Raw genomic sequence first — 16652 nt, forward strand, 5'->3', positions numbered from 1 at the left:
AGAAACCGTGACCAGAATTGAAAAAATTGCCATTTTAAAACTATAAAGATGAATTATCTTGTTCAGATACCTGCTTGGCTTCTAATTAATCATGTGACCGGGGGCCAGTAGGTACCTTTTCAGTGGCCCTGTTCTACTGTCTGTAAAGTGCGACTTGGAAGTTAAGGTTTATGAAATATACCGAAGGGGTTTAGATACGTGTGAGAGTGTTGGGGTGGGAGGGAAGTAGGGGGAAGTTAGGGAGAGAGAAACAGAGCGAGGGGTTCAAAATGTTGATTGTGTGGTGCTTTTATGGAATGCAGAAAAATATAGGAGGAGAGGAAGCTCAGAAAAGTTAGTTTGTTTCTGCAGTTAAATGTCAGTTACCCATTTTCCATTCCTGGTCACCTCACAGAAAAGGCGTAGTTTGAATCACAATTTTAGAGGGTTTTTATGGGCTTTTTCTAACTTTTTATCGGTACCGGGGATCGAAATTTATGGGCTTTTTCTGTTGGTATGTTTTTAATTACATCTTGAAAATCAGTGACTGATAATGGTTCATTTAGAATTTTTCTTCTTGATTCAGCTTTGGTAATTCATATGTATCTAGGGATATGTTCATTTATTCTGTGTTTTCCATCTTGGTAGAGGATAGGTTTTTGATGTAGGTATTAATGATCTGAATTTCTGCAACATCTGTTGTGATTTCACCCTTTTCAGTTGTTACTGCATGGATTTGAGTCTTTTTCTTGATAAGTTTGCCTAAGATAAGTTGTGAATATCAATTTTACTTAATCTTTCAAACAATCAGCTCTTCCATTCATTGGTTGTTCATATTGTTATCTTAGTCTTCATTGAATTAATTTCTGCTCTCGTTATGATTCTGTCCCTTCTATGAGCTCTGGGCTTGACTTTTTTTTTTTTTTTAGAAGCTTGAGCTTTGACATTAAGTTGTTTACTTGAGCTCATTCTGTTTTTATGATATGGGAATTCACTGCTATAAATTTCCCTTGTAGGACTGCTTTACTTATGTCCCATAAATCTTGGTATCTTGTATTGGCATTATCACTGACTTGTAGAAGCTGTCTAGTTTCTTCTTTAATTTCTTGTGTGACTCATTGGTTGTTCAGTAGGGTGTCATGTAATTTCCATGTGCTTATGAAGTTCTTGTGGTTTCTTTTTCCATTGACTGCCAGTGTCATTGCATTGTGGTCGGATTCTATACATGGGATACTTCAATTTCTTTTCATTTATTTAAACATGTTCTATAAGGTAGTATGTGTTCTGTTTTGGAGAAAATCTCATGCACACCTGAGAAGAATGTATATTCTGATATGGGGTGGAATGCTCTTTAGACATCTACTTGTTCAAGAGTTTGGTTCATTTCTGATATTTCTTTGTTGACTTTTTTTTGTCTAATTAATGATCTATTTGTGTCAGTGGAATATTGAGGTCTTCCATTACAATGAGATTGGTTGTTTGATTTTTTGTGCCCGTTAATATTTGTTTTGTATAGTTGGGTATACTGGTATTAATGCATATATATTTTAGATATGTTTTCTTGTTGAATTTTTTCCCTTGACAAGTATGTAGTGACCTTGTCTCTTCTGATCAGTCTTGGATTTGAAATCCGGTTTGTGTGCAAATAGAATAGCTAGCCCCCCACTTTTTTTCTGGGTTCCTGTCACTTGGAGTATTGTTTTCCAGTCTTTGACTTTCAGTCTATAAATTTGTTGTTGAATTAAATGTGTTTCTTGTATGCAGCATATTGTTGGATCTTGCTTCTTGATCTGTTATGGCAGTCTGTTTCTTTTGATTGGTGAATTGAGACCATTAACATTGATGGTTATAACTGATATGTATTGACTTAGCCCGATCATGCTATTTTTCTATTTTTGGTTACATTTTTCCCCCTCTGTTCAATTACTTGCCTTGCCTGGTGGATTCATTCTGTTGGTGGCATTGAAGTGTAGTCTTTGTTACCATTTCTTAGTTTGAACTTTAGAACATTTTTGAGTGCTGGTTTGGTGGTCATGAATTTCTTCAGATGTTTTTGTCATATAAGTGTCTTGTTTCTCCATTGATTTTGAAAGATAATCTTACAGAGTACATCAATTTGAATGGGGGGTTGCTTTCTTTTAAGGTTTGAAATACTTCATTCCAAACTCTCCTTGACTTCAGGGTTTGTGTTGAGAAATCTGCTATTTCTGATGATCTTTGTAGGTTATGTGTTTCTTCCTATAACAGCTTTAATGTTATGTTATTGTGTTGAATTTCTAGAATCTTTAACTGTAAACCCTTGCAAGGGGGCAGCCACAGCAAGGCCTTGCTGATAAACAGTTCCAGTGTCAATGGTACCAGGGACTGAACTCACAGCCTTTCATTTGTCAGGCAGGCACTTGTACCACTGAGCTAAATCCCCAACCCTTGAATTTCTAGAATCTTGACTGTTGTATACCTTGGTGTAGAATCTTTTTGATCATGGCTATTTGGAGTTCTATATGTCTTACTTATCAGTATGTCAAATTTTTTTCCTGCTTGGGATGTATTCTGGCTTTACTTCTGTGAGCAGGTTTTTTTTTTTTTTTTTTTTTTTTTTTTAATGTCATTTGCACCATTTCCTGCTTTCTCGTTGTCTCTGGTAAATCTTATGTTATTCTTTGCAGCATCTACCAGCTGTGGGATTGATTTTTCATGGTCCCTTGCTATGCTTAAGAAATCGTTCTTTTCATGATCACTAACTATAATCCTGTCTTCTGTAATCACTAACTGAAATCTTGATTTTCTGTTTTCACACTGACTCATTCTGTTGTGTATAGTTTCAACAGAATTTTAAATTTGTGTTATGGATTCCTTGTCTTTCCTATCTTGGATGTCATGGTTTCCATCATTTTTTGAGTTTTTTTTTTTTTTTTTTTAAATCTGTATCTGCTCTGGAGTTCCTAACTATATCTTTTATTGTGGTTACCATCTTTGTAGTTGTCTGTGAAATTTTTTCTGATTTTATTTTCCCTAGAGCTTCATGCATTTGCTTTGTTTCTTCTGCTTTACCGTTTCAGAGAGGCCAAGTGACTGGCTTTTTAATCGTTCCACCTCATGGCCCCTGGGTTTGCCTTTGGTGAGCAGCAAGTCTGGGCTTACATCTTGACTGAGTATCTTCTCCCATCCAGGTACTCACCAGGCCTGATTCTGCTTGGTCTCTGAGATCAGATGACAGTGAGTGCAATGTGGGTAATATGAGTGTGCAGGGTAATATGACTAGACTGTCTTCTCATTTTCTGTGTTTTAGAAAAGTTTAATTCCTTCGTTGCTTTTTATAAATTGCTATGACAAGTAGCTTTATTATTGGTATTTACAATGCTAAGGAAATGAGCATCTCAGAGATATCTCCTGGGTTTTTGGGTTTTGAGTCTGGTACAAGATTCTACCTGTTCAACTTACTGGGGGTGGGAAGCTGCTGCCTCTTTGTGTGGCTCCTTTTTTTTTTTTTTTTTTTTTTTGTCACTGATGTTCAGTATTGTTTATGACCCCTAGGCCATCTCAATCTTGGCATACCAGGAAGAATAGCTGATTACAACAATTATGTCACCTTGGCTAATGTAGTACAATCGACAATAACAATACCTCAAACACAGTATAGAAAATGACAAAGTATGGTAACTATTTGCCACCTTTTTAACCATATTTGTGGTTATCTAACAAAATCTATATCAAACCAGGAAATTTGATACAGTAATTACGCCATCAATATAGCAATTTTACCCTTGGGGTAAAAAGGGCTTAAGAAGAAAAGTAGAGAAATGGAAAAGAGAAAGAGACTAGAAGCAAGATGACAGGACAATGAAAAATGATGTATTTTTTTGAGAACTGGTGAAGAAGACAGGAGGGAAAGAGAAGGAAGAAATTAAAAATTAAATACAAGAATAGAAGAAAACACTAGAAACAGGGTTCACACTCACAGAAAAGTGAGCAAACAAGAAAAAAGAAAACAAAAATAATAAGAAATGATAAAGAAAATAAAAGAAATGTCCATTTCAAGGCTTATCTCTGCTGTCACTGGTAGACCAAATGGGTAGACAGAGTCCAGATCTGTGTTTAATAATGTTTATTAATTCTAGCACGCCTGCTCCTTTAGTTTCCATGAGGTTCAGGGTGGTTTCTGGATTTGATTCTGGAGTCTGCTTTGTTCAGCCGGCAACAGACTGTGTCCTTCCTGCCTGATTGAACCCTGCTCTCAGGGCTGGGGATTTAGCTCAGTGGCATAAGCATCTGCCTGGCAAACTCAAGGTCATGAGTTCGATCCCTGGTACTGCCAAAAAAAGAAAAAGAAGATGAGCCCTGCTCTCCTGTGGCTGGAACTCAGCTGCCTTGCCCTGACGCTAGGAACCACTAGATGGAGCCAGCCTGCAGCCGTTCTGAGCTCGGACCTTCTCCAAGATGGTTATGGCCAATCGCCCCGTCCTGGGTTATACCTGAGCCCAGATGCCTCACCAGCCGCTGCAGTCCACCTTGCCCACTGCTCCGTTCTGTGGTGTGTTCCTGTGTGTAGGCCCCTGGTTTTCCAGGAGTCACTTTTGTAGCTTCTAGGTTCCCCTCCCAAGCAGTGATTTAGGGCACAGGGAGAAAGCCCTGCTTGGCAGGTTGTTCTGTGTTGAAGTCTCTTTGCTCTCCCTGTGGACTTCAATTTTTGCTTCAGATCCTTGCTGGATGCTGGGCACCCACTTCCCTCTTCTTCTTCCTCGCATTGCTATTTTCTAGCATCTGGACACCGTATCTCAGAGATGCTGTGTTCTGCTGCTCATGTTTTTATGTGAGTATGAACACTGTTTCTCTGCCATCTTCTTGGAAGTTCCAGTTTTAGAGGTTTTAGTCTGTGATCAGTGGTTCCTATGCTTTGGGCCTAAGGCAAGGTTGCATTTCATGGTAGGAGTGCACGTTGGAGCAAAGCTGCTCAGTTCATGGCCAGGAAACAAGAGAAGACACCAGGGTCGTGGGATTCTCATTATACCTCCAAACACTTAAAACCTTCCACAAAGCTTCACCTTAACTGTTCCACCATCTCATAATGTCATCTTGGGGGCCAAGTCATTAATGGGAATTTTCAAGATCCAAATTATTGCAACATCTAAGATGAGATAAAGTGTTGGTAGATGGTTATACGGGCTCAGATTTTTGAAGCGTGATCAGGACTGATGATATAAAATCAGGAGCCATCTATACATGAATGGCATTTGAAATCGTGAGGCTAGATGTGCTCACCATGGGAATGTTTATAGTTAGATGCAAAGATTGAGCCTCAAGCCACTCTGACTTTTAGATGACATAGGGTGAGAAGACTAACTAGCAAAGGAAATTAAAATGGTAACTTTTTAAGACAGGAAAATAACCAGGGGAGTATGGGGCTGGAAGCCAGTCTTCTGTGATTAGTGGGATTAAATGGTGCTGTTGGACACATGAAATAAAACATACAGCTGTCGCTGGATTTAGCTGTTTACAGTTTGGAGTAGAGTGATACAAAATGACTGATTACAAGAGAAAATGAAAGAGTGAAACAGGAAAGACAAGCATGGACATTTAAAAAGTCTGCAAAAAAGTTATGCAATGTCTCTGATGTCATAGTTGATACTGATCGAGTACTTGCTGTGTGACTGTCACTGACACAAGTGCTCTGCCACTGAGCCATCGTGCATCGTGTTTCCAGAGCAGGCCTATGCAAGCCAAAAAACCATGAACAGCAATTTTAATGGAAAGGTTTTGATTGTTCCATGACCTTTTAAATTTTTGTGAAGACATTCAGAGATCACTGTTTGTTATATATTTGGAAGTGAAAAAAATAGTATAGCTGTATTTATTGGTACATTTATAATTTGGGACCTTATAAATGTGGGAAATTAAAAGCTATGTGTTTCATTGTAAAAAATAATAAAAATAGTAGGTAGGACTTCCTATCTTGTTATATAACTTATATAGGAGGTGAATATAATTTGTTATATTCCTTTAGATTCCAAAGTTATTCTCTTTCATTGTGATATATTTCTAAGTGTTCTTTTAAATGAGAATTTTGTGCTAGCATTACTTTCTCTGGAGCACCTGCATCCGTTTTGTTCCAACCCCTTGTCTTGTTTTCTCCACAAGTTCACCGTGTCCCTTGAGTGGCACATCTGGAGTCTTTCCGGAGCCAGAATTCTAATGCTCATCACTGTCTTCTGTAATACCTTTTAGGCTCCTCAGTTTGAATTTCAGCTTTAGCAGCATCACCTTTATTTCTTTGCTTTCATCTTTGCAGGTCACTTCTCTCTTTTGACTCCAGTTTTGTAGTGTCACTTGTATTTATCATTCAAAATCAAGGGGACAACACAGTCTCACATTTTGGTGTCTTTATCTGAACTGAATAACACACACAACAGCTAGGCACAAAGATTTGGAAGAAAGTGATGTGATTGGTTACTGATCATAATGTCCATCTGGTACTTCCATAGTGATTCAAGGCCCAAGGAGCTGACAGTGATGTTTGTACTTTATGTACATATATTTAATATATATTTTGAATGAAATTCGAACCTTACTATTGAGAGATTGGTGGTGTTTGAACTATAGTGGTAGCTACAATTTTTACTGTCAAAACTGTGCCAAGAGATGACTATCAATAGGTGCAACTTTAAATTTAAATAAATTACTCACTGAAAGACACATTTAAAAAAATCAGCTTAATATGCACGTATTTACCTATATAATGCTGTAAATAAATTGATTATATACAAAACTTATACAAATAAACTCTTCAGGGGCAACCAGTGGGTATCCATTGCAACATTTCCTCATCTTCTTTGCTCAACTCCACCAAAACTTTCTACCCTATTCAAATTGTAAAATTAAGGTTCTTATATACACTTAGATGTAAACAAAGAGCATACAAGACTTTTAGATAAATATAAAGAACATTCCCATGGGGTAGCTTGTAGGTCTGATGACATGTTACAGCAAAGAACTGCAGGCCACATAAGTGAGAGGCTTAGGAAGATTCATTAACAAAACAAAACAAAACAAAACAAAACAAAACAAAAACCAACTACACATTCAGAAAGGAGTATAGATACTCATAGCATGAGATGTATTATGGTCTTGGAGTAGCAGTTTTTATATGTCCTTTGGGGTTATCGTCAAGATGCACGATCTATGATATATATTCTACCAGTGTATTTGTTTAGTGGGTAAGTTAGAATGGGAGCTGCAGTGGGCTGAGAAGTGAACCAAAAAGCCAGCCCCCTTGTAAGCCAGCTGCAGCCATGTGGGCTGGGAGGAGAACTGAGAAGCCAACCCCCTCCCATGTGCCAGTGGCAGCCATGTGGGCCCAGAGGGGAAGTAAGAAGCCAACCCTGTCCTCTCCTGGGAGGAGAACCAAGAAGCCAAGCCCTTCCTGTGAGCCAGTGTCAGTTGTGGGCCAGGAGGGGAATGAAAAAGCAGAGTCCTTTCTGGGAACCAGCAGCAGCCATGAGGCTGGTAGGAGAACAAAGACGCAAACTCCCTCCATGAGCCAGCTGGCGTGTAGACTGGAAGACAAGAGCCCCCAGTCTGTAAGCCACTGGCTGATTTGGAGGAATGCAGGCTGAGATGATAGCTACTGAAGCAAAAAAACAACTTAATGCTTGTATTGTTTGATTGACTTTGCAGCCCTAAAGCTGGTAGTCTGAGCATCTGTTTAGAGGATAATAATACGCATTATTGCAACTATGGGGCACTTTCCTCTGTCTTGCTTTTGAAATCCAATGTTGTCCTTACTGTTTTGTTTCTGTTTTATTGTTATGTTTTATTCCTTTAAAAAAATGTACAAGCCACATACATGTGTTTGAAATTTAGAGTTTTTACCTACTTAATGAAGTACTATTTCCTTAAGAGTAGAAATCTGTGAAATTTGAGTATCTGCAGCATTAAAGAAGAGGCACAGGCTCATTATACAGGTGAAAAGCCCCAATTTACAGGCTTATCATATCCTTAGACCCTTAGGAATTTTATTTTTGGAGTGAGTTTCCTGGAAGGGAAAAGGGTGTTATGACTTTGATTGTGTCCTAAAGTTGTAGTTTTGACAGTACAATTTAAAAATTATAGTTTTCTTTGTATCTTTCCTACATATCTTTATTTCTTGTATCATACATCAGGATCTAGTTGTAGAAGAATTTATTTAACCAATGGAAGCCAGCTAAAGCTGTTGAGTTACTATGTGAAGGTAAACCTAGACCTACTTTATGACCCTAGCTTTATGCAAAATAGTATCCAAATGTTTATGGACCCTGTTATGGTTTGTGTGTGGATGTCCTCCCAAGCCTCATGTGGTCATAGGTGGGGCTTTTTCAGAGGTGGTTGAATCATGGTGTGTGATTGATTCATGGTGCAATGCTAGGATTCAAGGTGCTTGATGAGTAAATCAGTCCACTGATCGGTTTGGCACCACCCTAATACTGGTACCCTGGATACAATGTAAGGGACTGTGTCTTCTGTCTTGCTTATTTTTCTACCTTCTGTCTGCTGTGAAGTTTCTCTGTGATCCCTGTCTGCCATACCATCTGGTTTGGAGCCAGCCAATTATGGACTAAAACCTCTACAAACTGTGAGCTAAATATGCCTTTTCTTCTTTAACTTTGTGTGTCAGGTATTTTTGTCTTAGCGACGAGAGAGAAGTAACCAAGACAGCTTCAAACTTCATTTGTAGTAGCCAAAAAGTATGAAAAGAACCCAGTGTTCACCAGTGGGCAAATAGATAGTTTTATACCTTACAGTGGAGGGCTTTTCAGCAACACAATGGAATGGATGCATATTCAGTGCTAAGGCTTGGATGTACACACCTCCCAAATGCTCTAGTGTTAAAGGCTTGGTCCCCAGCCTGTAGCACTACTGGGAAATGCTGGAACTTTTAGGAGGTGGGTTCTAGTAGAAGGAAGTTAGAGGCACGTTCTTAAAGGAATGCTGGTCTCTTCTCTCTTTGCTTCTTTGCTGCTGTGAGGTGAACAGGCTTCTTCTGACATTTTATTTTGCCCTAATGTACCTTGCTACTATAAGCTGAAAGCAGCAGGGCCAACCAATCACAGACTCTCAGTTAACCAGAATAATAAGTTTTGGAAAGCTATAATACAGCATGATAACTAAATACGGTGCATATTAGTTGCTAAGAGGTTAAATTTTAAATGTTCTTACCTCTACCACTAATAAGTATGTTAGGTGATGGTCTAGCTTGATGCAGTTATTTCATGATGTATATGTAAATATCAACACATCACAATACTCTGTAAATGTCCAGTTTTATTTGTCACTTACAATATAGAGGAGCAAAACTCCCAACCTACAATATGACCAATATGAGTTTGTGTTCTCTAAAATCAAAGAATGAATTTTAGGAACAATGGAAGTTAAGAACAATATATTTATTGAGAGAATGAAAGCTTCTGTCTGAGAGAGAGACAGAAGGGGTCTCAAGTGGGTTGCAAAGACTCTGTCTTTTCTAGGGACTTTTATAGGTGAGATGGGTCCAAGATGGGGAAAACCTGGGAACTTGCAAGGTGAGTATAAGGTGAGACAGAACTGTTGTAAAACAGTAAGATTAATTGTTCAGGTAAAATTGACGAAATCAGGGACGAATGGGGTATGTGAGTTACTGAGTAGGCATGCTTAAAGAGCAACAGCTCTTCCTGAAGAGGTTTGGGATGGTGACTCCTGGCTTCCTCAAGGTGATCCATACCTATTTAGAATATCAACCCCTGATATTTATACTTAGAATGTGGTTGCATTTGTTTTGCCTTTGTCTTGATATTTGTACCACAGTGAGAGATGTCTATCTCCTTCAAGGTTGCATGGTATGTGGTCTTCTGCCCTGGCTCCCTTGAGGGCCCAGCCCTATTTGACTGCCTATGTTTCTAACTAACTCAGACTTGACCTGTAACACTTATACCTTGATAAAGCTGGGGTGATACGAAAAAAATAAAAAGAATATTGAATAGTAAACTTAAAATCATAGAATATAAAAAAAGTCATAGAAAATTGTGGGAGAAAAACATGTAGTATAAAGATATCGCCTGGGGAGGAAGGAGAGGAATATATTACTGATACATGGAACAACATAGATGAATTTTATTTTTTTTATTTTTTATTTTTGTCTTTTTCCTTTTTATCGGTACCAGGGATGGAACTCACGACTGCCTGCTTGCAAGGCAGGCACTTATGCCGCTGAGCTAAATCTTCAGCCCCCAACATAGATGAATCTTAAAATAATTATGGTGAGTAAAAGAAGCTGAAGGGAGAACACTGTATTCTGTTTACATAAAACTCTAGAAAATGAAAAGCTTAAAAAAAAAAGAGTTCCCTTTGCATTTTGCTTACACTTAAAAAGCAGAAATCCTGTCTCTACAGAGTGCATGATCTGTCGATTTGGTTAAGGACAAGATCCACAATGAACAGAGGGTTTTGCCTGTAAGGATGGGATCGATTTTAACAAAGAGAGGCACCTAGTAGAACAGTTTTTACAAGCCCAGTGTCCCGAGGAAACCTCTAATGTGCCTAAATATTAATGAATGGAACTGAGTTCCTGCCACTTGTACTGGTGTGTTATTTGAAACCCTCTTCCCTCAGTGACTTGGTGACTTTCCCTCTTTCAGAGACAGTTTAAAAGGGTTAGAGGTTTAATTTGGGTCATGATTACAGTCTGTGGGTGACTGACTCCAGGACGCAAATGTCATGCCAGAAGAACATTCCAGAGGCAAAGCCTCTCATGTTTGGCAGGTAGCCTCAAAACATAGAAGGGGGGAGATGGAGAGACAAACCTTACCAGATCATGCCCTCAGTGACCTGTTTTTTTCTGACCAGGCTTCATCTCACTGGAAAACATGCTCAGCTTCTAAACTCAATATAGTGTTCCCATGACCCAATTACCATCAAAAAGCCCTGCATCTCAGCACATGAGGCTTTTGAGAGGGCATTCTTCGCACCCAGAATACCCGAACAGCACCATTTGTAACACGTAACTCATCCTAAATTCACCTGGTAATTAGAGTGGACATTTGTGTTTGATTATTTTTACCAAAAGAATAAAGCATCTCTATCACAGATAGGAAGATACAATTTGGAGCCAAAGATAAGATATCGAAGTTTAACTTTTGCGGAAACTTGGAGATGGAGTACAGTGTTTCTTGATGTCAATGATTCAGAAAGAGTCGTTCCCAGATACTTGAGAAAGGTATTTCTGGGGATCAAAACTGCCAAGATGTTTATATAGCTTTGGAACAGATTCATTTTCACGACTCTCAAAGGAATAGAGAAAGAATTTACATTGCTGTTTCTTAAATGTCCTAAGTAAAAGAAGAGGAATCCTCCTTTCTTACAGTTGGAGAGTTTTTGTCTTAATAAAATATTTGGATTTATCTTTACTGTACTTTTGATCAGAAACTCTTGAAATGTAGTATAACATATTTGATTTTATTGGAGGCTAGAGAAGAGTCTCTAATACATTAGATATAAAGACTAACATTCTCCTTTAGGTCGCTAATAAAGAAACAGAACTGATTGTAATCTATTTCTTTTCTTGGTCTGAGCACTAGATCAACAAATGGCGATGTTTTTAGGTATTGGGGATTAAATTCACAACCTCATGTTTGCTAGGCAGGTGTTTGTTACTGAACTAACCCTTGGCTCCTTTTGTTGTGTTTTGTTTTTAGGTGTGTTTAATGAACCATGCTTTGGAGGAATCTCATTAAATCGAATTCTCTTTTATTTGGAGTGATAATGAATATTAAACAACAGATGTTATGCTCATTGTCCATACCAATAGGAAAAAACGGTAAACAAGACAGACACGCTGCTGAGCCCCCAGAACTGATGTTTGGCATTATGGCTTGTATCTTTAATGTCTCCTCAAAAATTCATATGCTGAAGGCTTGGTCCCCAGCTGATGATGCTATTGAGATGGGGAAGCTTTTAAAGATAGGGGCTGGTTGGAAGATGTCTCTAGGGGTGTATTGTGACCCTTCTTCCCTTTCCTGACTACTCTAGGATAAGAAACTTTGCTCCACCAAATGCTTCCCACCATGACATTTGCCCTGTTTGTCACTGGCCCAAAGTGACAAACTATGAATGGAAACCTCTGAAACTTGGAGCCAAAATACATTTTTCCTCCTGCTAAGTTGTTTGACCTCAGGTGTTTTGTCACAGAGACAGAAAGCTAACAGCGAGGCAGAGAATGAGACTGTGTGTATTACTGGGGATTCAATTAAGAGTCCTCATGCTGAGCTACATCTCTAATCATTTGTATCTCACTAGCCATTTGAGCTTAAATTTCTTCTGTCTTAGCTTCTCTCTGGAATTATAGGCACGTGCCACCATGCCTGGTTGATAAAGTTAAAAGTTGATACTGCCAGTGGGGACCACTGTTTTATGACTAATGTAGAAGCAGAAACTACTCTGTGTGGGACAGCATAGTCCTACAGCCTGGAACACAAGAGATCAGTTATTAAGGGCCCATAAGCCTTATTAAAGGGATTAAAAATTCAGGGTCTTAGGCCTGCTTTGAGAACTTTTGATTCTTTGGGTTTGAAATAGCTCAATAACCAACATTTTACATGTGCTCCAACATGTCCCTTTGGGGTATCCTGGACTACAAAACCTTTGAATTTTTTTTTTTTTTAAATTTTAAAGAGAATCAAACAAAACAATAGAATAAAGCAGATCAGAACAAAACAATGTAAGCAGCACAGGATTTCAAAACAAAACAGGAAATCAACCATGACTACCACAATGTCTCCTGTTCACCCTAAAATAGTTGTCCATATCTTCACACACAAAGAATTCAAACAAAACAAAATAGAATAAAACTGATACAAACAAAAGAATGGAAACATTACTGGCCTTCGAAGTCAGACAACACGAAAATCAACAATGGTTACCTTAGTGTCTCTGTTCAAAGTAGCTGTCCATAGCTTTGCACATATTGAAGTAAAATAATAGAAAACAGGCTAAAATCAATCAAAACAAAGAAAAAGGTGTTACTGGACTTCAAAACAAGATGCCAAAGTCAGCAATGGCTACCATAATGTCTCATTTTCTTCAAAGTAGCTGTTCATACCATTTCATGTAATAAAAGCAATTCTTGTACAGTCTTTTGGAAAAGCTCTAGGCATGTAAAAGCCTGTATATGTAGATCTATCCTTTCTGCATTAGAGGGAAAGACAAAACAAAGCAAAATACAAGGAAAACAGAAACAACAGAGATAAATAACAATAATGAAGAGCCCAAAACAGTAACAATACAGGCTTTTGAAACAAGGTGGTAGGAACATAACTAAGATTGTTATTTTGCATAGTTATCTTCCAAAGAGTTACTCAGGTTACTGGATATAGACATGAAAAATTGATCTAATCCTGTGAATGTTAACTGTTTTGTTCCAAGAACTAATACAATTAGTAGTACAATCATCTTAGCTATCTGAAGTGTATATATTCAAATTTATATCTTTTTTTTTGCCCTTCTTTTTTCCTTTCCCTTCTGAGTTATTTTTTTCATCTTTGAGCAGTTTCTTACCCTTTCATAGTGTTTATTGAAGATTTTGTAAAAGTCAGGGATTGGTGTAACTAGATTTGAGCAGTGGGTTAAAGGGGGGTGGGGATGGTTGTAGGAAAGTTGGACGGCCGCTGGCTAGTGGGTATGTACAGAAGTGACAACTGAAGGCTGGGGACTTAGCTCAGCAGCATAAGCGCCTGCCTTGCAAGCAGGCAGTCGTGAGTTCGATACCTGGTACCGGTAAAAAGGAAAAAGACAAAAAAAAAAAAAAAAAGTGACAACTGTGTTACTAGGTATTTTACAGATATTTAAAGGTAGAACAGGGACTTGAGATTGTTGTGAAATGAGTTGCTGAGGGAGAGGTGGGTACTGTGTGGAGGGAGACGCCCAGGCTTCAGACTTGAGCTAGAAGGTAATATTTATTGAGATAGAGGAACTAGACTACGAAGAGCAGGTAGGGAGAAGGGAAAAGGAAGAGCTGATGGTTTAGACCCAGGGATAACCATGTGGGGATGATAAGTAGGTGAGACACAGTAGTTTGAAGCTCAAGGAGAGGTCTGGACAGGAGACGCGGATGAAATGGGCAGCTGAGAGGGGATAACGGAGTGGGGATGGGTGAGATTGCCCGAAGGAGGCTGTAGATGGAGAAGGCAAAGAACATGGGAGTCAAGCTAGAGCAAAGTGAGAATCTGTCTTAGCAGGTAAAAGAAGAGGAAGAGTCGTGGATGATGAAATGAGTGTCCAAGAGGTAAACTGGACGTGTGGTACTGATTTTAATATTTATGCCAAGTGGTTTCTAGTGATGCTCTGTACTGCACGTTAGTAAAGGCATGCTGTAAACATTTCAGTACAGGTTTTAGTGACACAGAAATACCGTACGTTAACCAAACTTACATTAGGATCTTAAAATATATTTTAAGTTAGAGTAGCCAGTAAAATCACTGAGTCTGTTTTTCCAGATGCACATCTCTAATGTTGGTTATCTTACTGTGGTGTCTGGAGTTTTCAGGGGCCATTTGACGTTGTGAAACCCTGATAGAAAAGGTGATGACAGTGACGGAGTTGTTTGCTGATAACAGTTCTGCTTCTCGGCGTATGTGTTCATCTTTCACTGGAATCGTTTTAGAGTGATGTACAGAAGTCATGTCTTTTCTACTAAGTGTGAATAGTTATGGTACATATTGAAGTACATGGTTTTTTTAGTAACCCAGCTCCATAATTTCAATGATAGGAATATTGATGGAAAAGAAGTGATCTAGTTTTTGGTGAGAAAAGAAAGCACTTATCACCTTGAAATGTGTGGTTATACTAACCACATATCTGCCACGTCTTGGGACCAGTCCTTTGCGTCACACTCAGCCATGCTGTTGTCTGTCATGTGGGTTGTGGGCACGTGATACTGTGTTCTCCTGGTCAAAGGACTTCAGGAATGGTAGCATAGCTTATGCTCTTGGAATTAAAAGGATTAAGGAGGGAAAACTTTCTCTTGTGGTTGCTAAGCTGGATGGAAGTGAGTCTGGTTGATGTGCCTTGACTTTTCCTGATGTATTGCATAGGTTTTTCTAAAAAAGCTGGCCCAAACTGAGAAGGACAGTTTGCAAAATGGAGATTTGACATCATGTAAGAGGTATTCAAACTATGCATATTATTTTATGACTTGTTTATCTTTCACTGAACATTTAGATTGTAAACTTCTATTGCCCTCTAAGTGTTGTCCTTTAGCAGCTGTTCTCCAGTAGAGAAACCTTGCTGGCCACAGTGAACGCAGATGGATACTGAGGCGGGGAGCAGCTAAGGGCTGAGAGACTGAAGATGTTCCTGGGTATCACAGTATTACTTAAGTGTGAGTGAAGGAGACAGCTCTCCAGTGGAGTCAGTTTGGGTCCATTTTATTTTAATGTATACTTTTTAAAGATTATATGATACTTCATTACTGCAGTACACTATCGTTTACTTAACTGATACGTTTTTAAGGAGGATTAAAATTTGTTTCTTGTTTCTTTTTGATACTATAAGTAATAATGCCATAAATATTTAGTACATAATTTCCATGTATTTCAGTTCAGTTTGATAGAATGTATGTCTGAACATGTAATTGTACAGTAATAATATTAACTCATTACTTATTAATATCTTTCTTTAATTTTTATTGTACCATACTTACCAAAATGTGTTTTTTCATTTTACTGAAACATTTTTTTTTTATTTAAGAGGAAAAAGAGAAAAACACAAAACAAAACAAAGCAGTGTAAGGTTACATATAATACAGAACTACAAAAAAAAAACATAACAGTAAGAAATCACCTGTTAATAGATTTCATATTATCATCTTGGAAATAGTTGCTCAAATCACAGTATCAAAGAATACAAAGTAGACATTCAAACAGAGAGACTGCAAACAGCTGTGTTCAATGATCCAAAAACATTAATATAGTCAGCTATTTAACACCCCTATACACACTTGCTGTTATATCCGTTAGAGCTCTTTTTTTTTCCCTTCCTCTCTTTTTACAACAAAATTTACACATTTTAGATTTTATTACTCCTTAGTTCTTGTTACTTTTTGGGGGGGGGAATAAAGTCAAATATGGCAGAACAAAGCTGTCAGTCAAAACCAAGGATAGACTTAGCACATGATGTAGAACAGAGTACACGGTTATTAACAATAGTTATCAACGTTGTCTCTTGTTTCCTTAAAAAGCTTTGTCTATCTCATTAGATATTATAAAGTTGGACAAAACAGTAGAGAACAAGACCAATAAAATTTAGACATTGTAAACATTACAGGACTTCCAAAGGAGACAATAGTCAAACCTGAATGGGCATCTTAGTGAATCTTATTGCCTTCAAAGTAGTTGCCTATACCCTCAGACTTGATACTATCCCACAGAATGGAACAGAGTCTAATCAGTCAAAACAAGATCGTGGGAGTATTACAGGACTTCAAAACAAGTTAATAGGAAATCGAAAAGAGTTACTATTATATATCCTAATTTTTTAAATTTTTCCCTTAATTAAAATAAACATAAGAAATAACTAAATACTTTTTTTAAAGAATAATAGTTACCATAGTGTCTGTCTTTTTCCTTGAGATATTTGGATAAAACTTCTTATACTATAGCTTCAAATATTTCCAT

General features: G+C 38.0%; 1 long non-coding RNA gene across 1 annotated transcript; it reads left to right on the forward strand.

The window, feature by feature from the left end:
- The first annotated feature begins 281 nt into the window (after positions 1-281).
- On the forward strand, positions 282-14225 carry LOC134477611 (uncharacterized). The gene is made up of 2 exons (XR_010049645.1): positions 282-10244; positions 11679-14225. It is a non-coding gene; the product is annotated as an uncharacterized LOC134477611 (long non-coding RNA).
- Positions 14226-16652: the final 2427 nt, after the last annotated feature.

Source organism: Cavia porcellus, unplaced genomic scaffold (genome assembly GCF_034190915.1).
Source record: "Cavia porcellus strain 051 isolate PalLab524CR breed Dunkin Hartley unplaced genomic scaffold, mCavPor4.1 scaffold_9, whole genome shotgun sequence".
NCBI classification, from domain to species: Eukaryota; Metazoa; Chordata; class Mammalia; order Rodentia; family Caviidae; genus Cavia; species Cavia porcellus.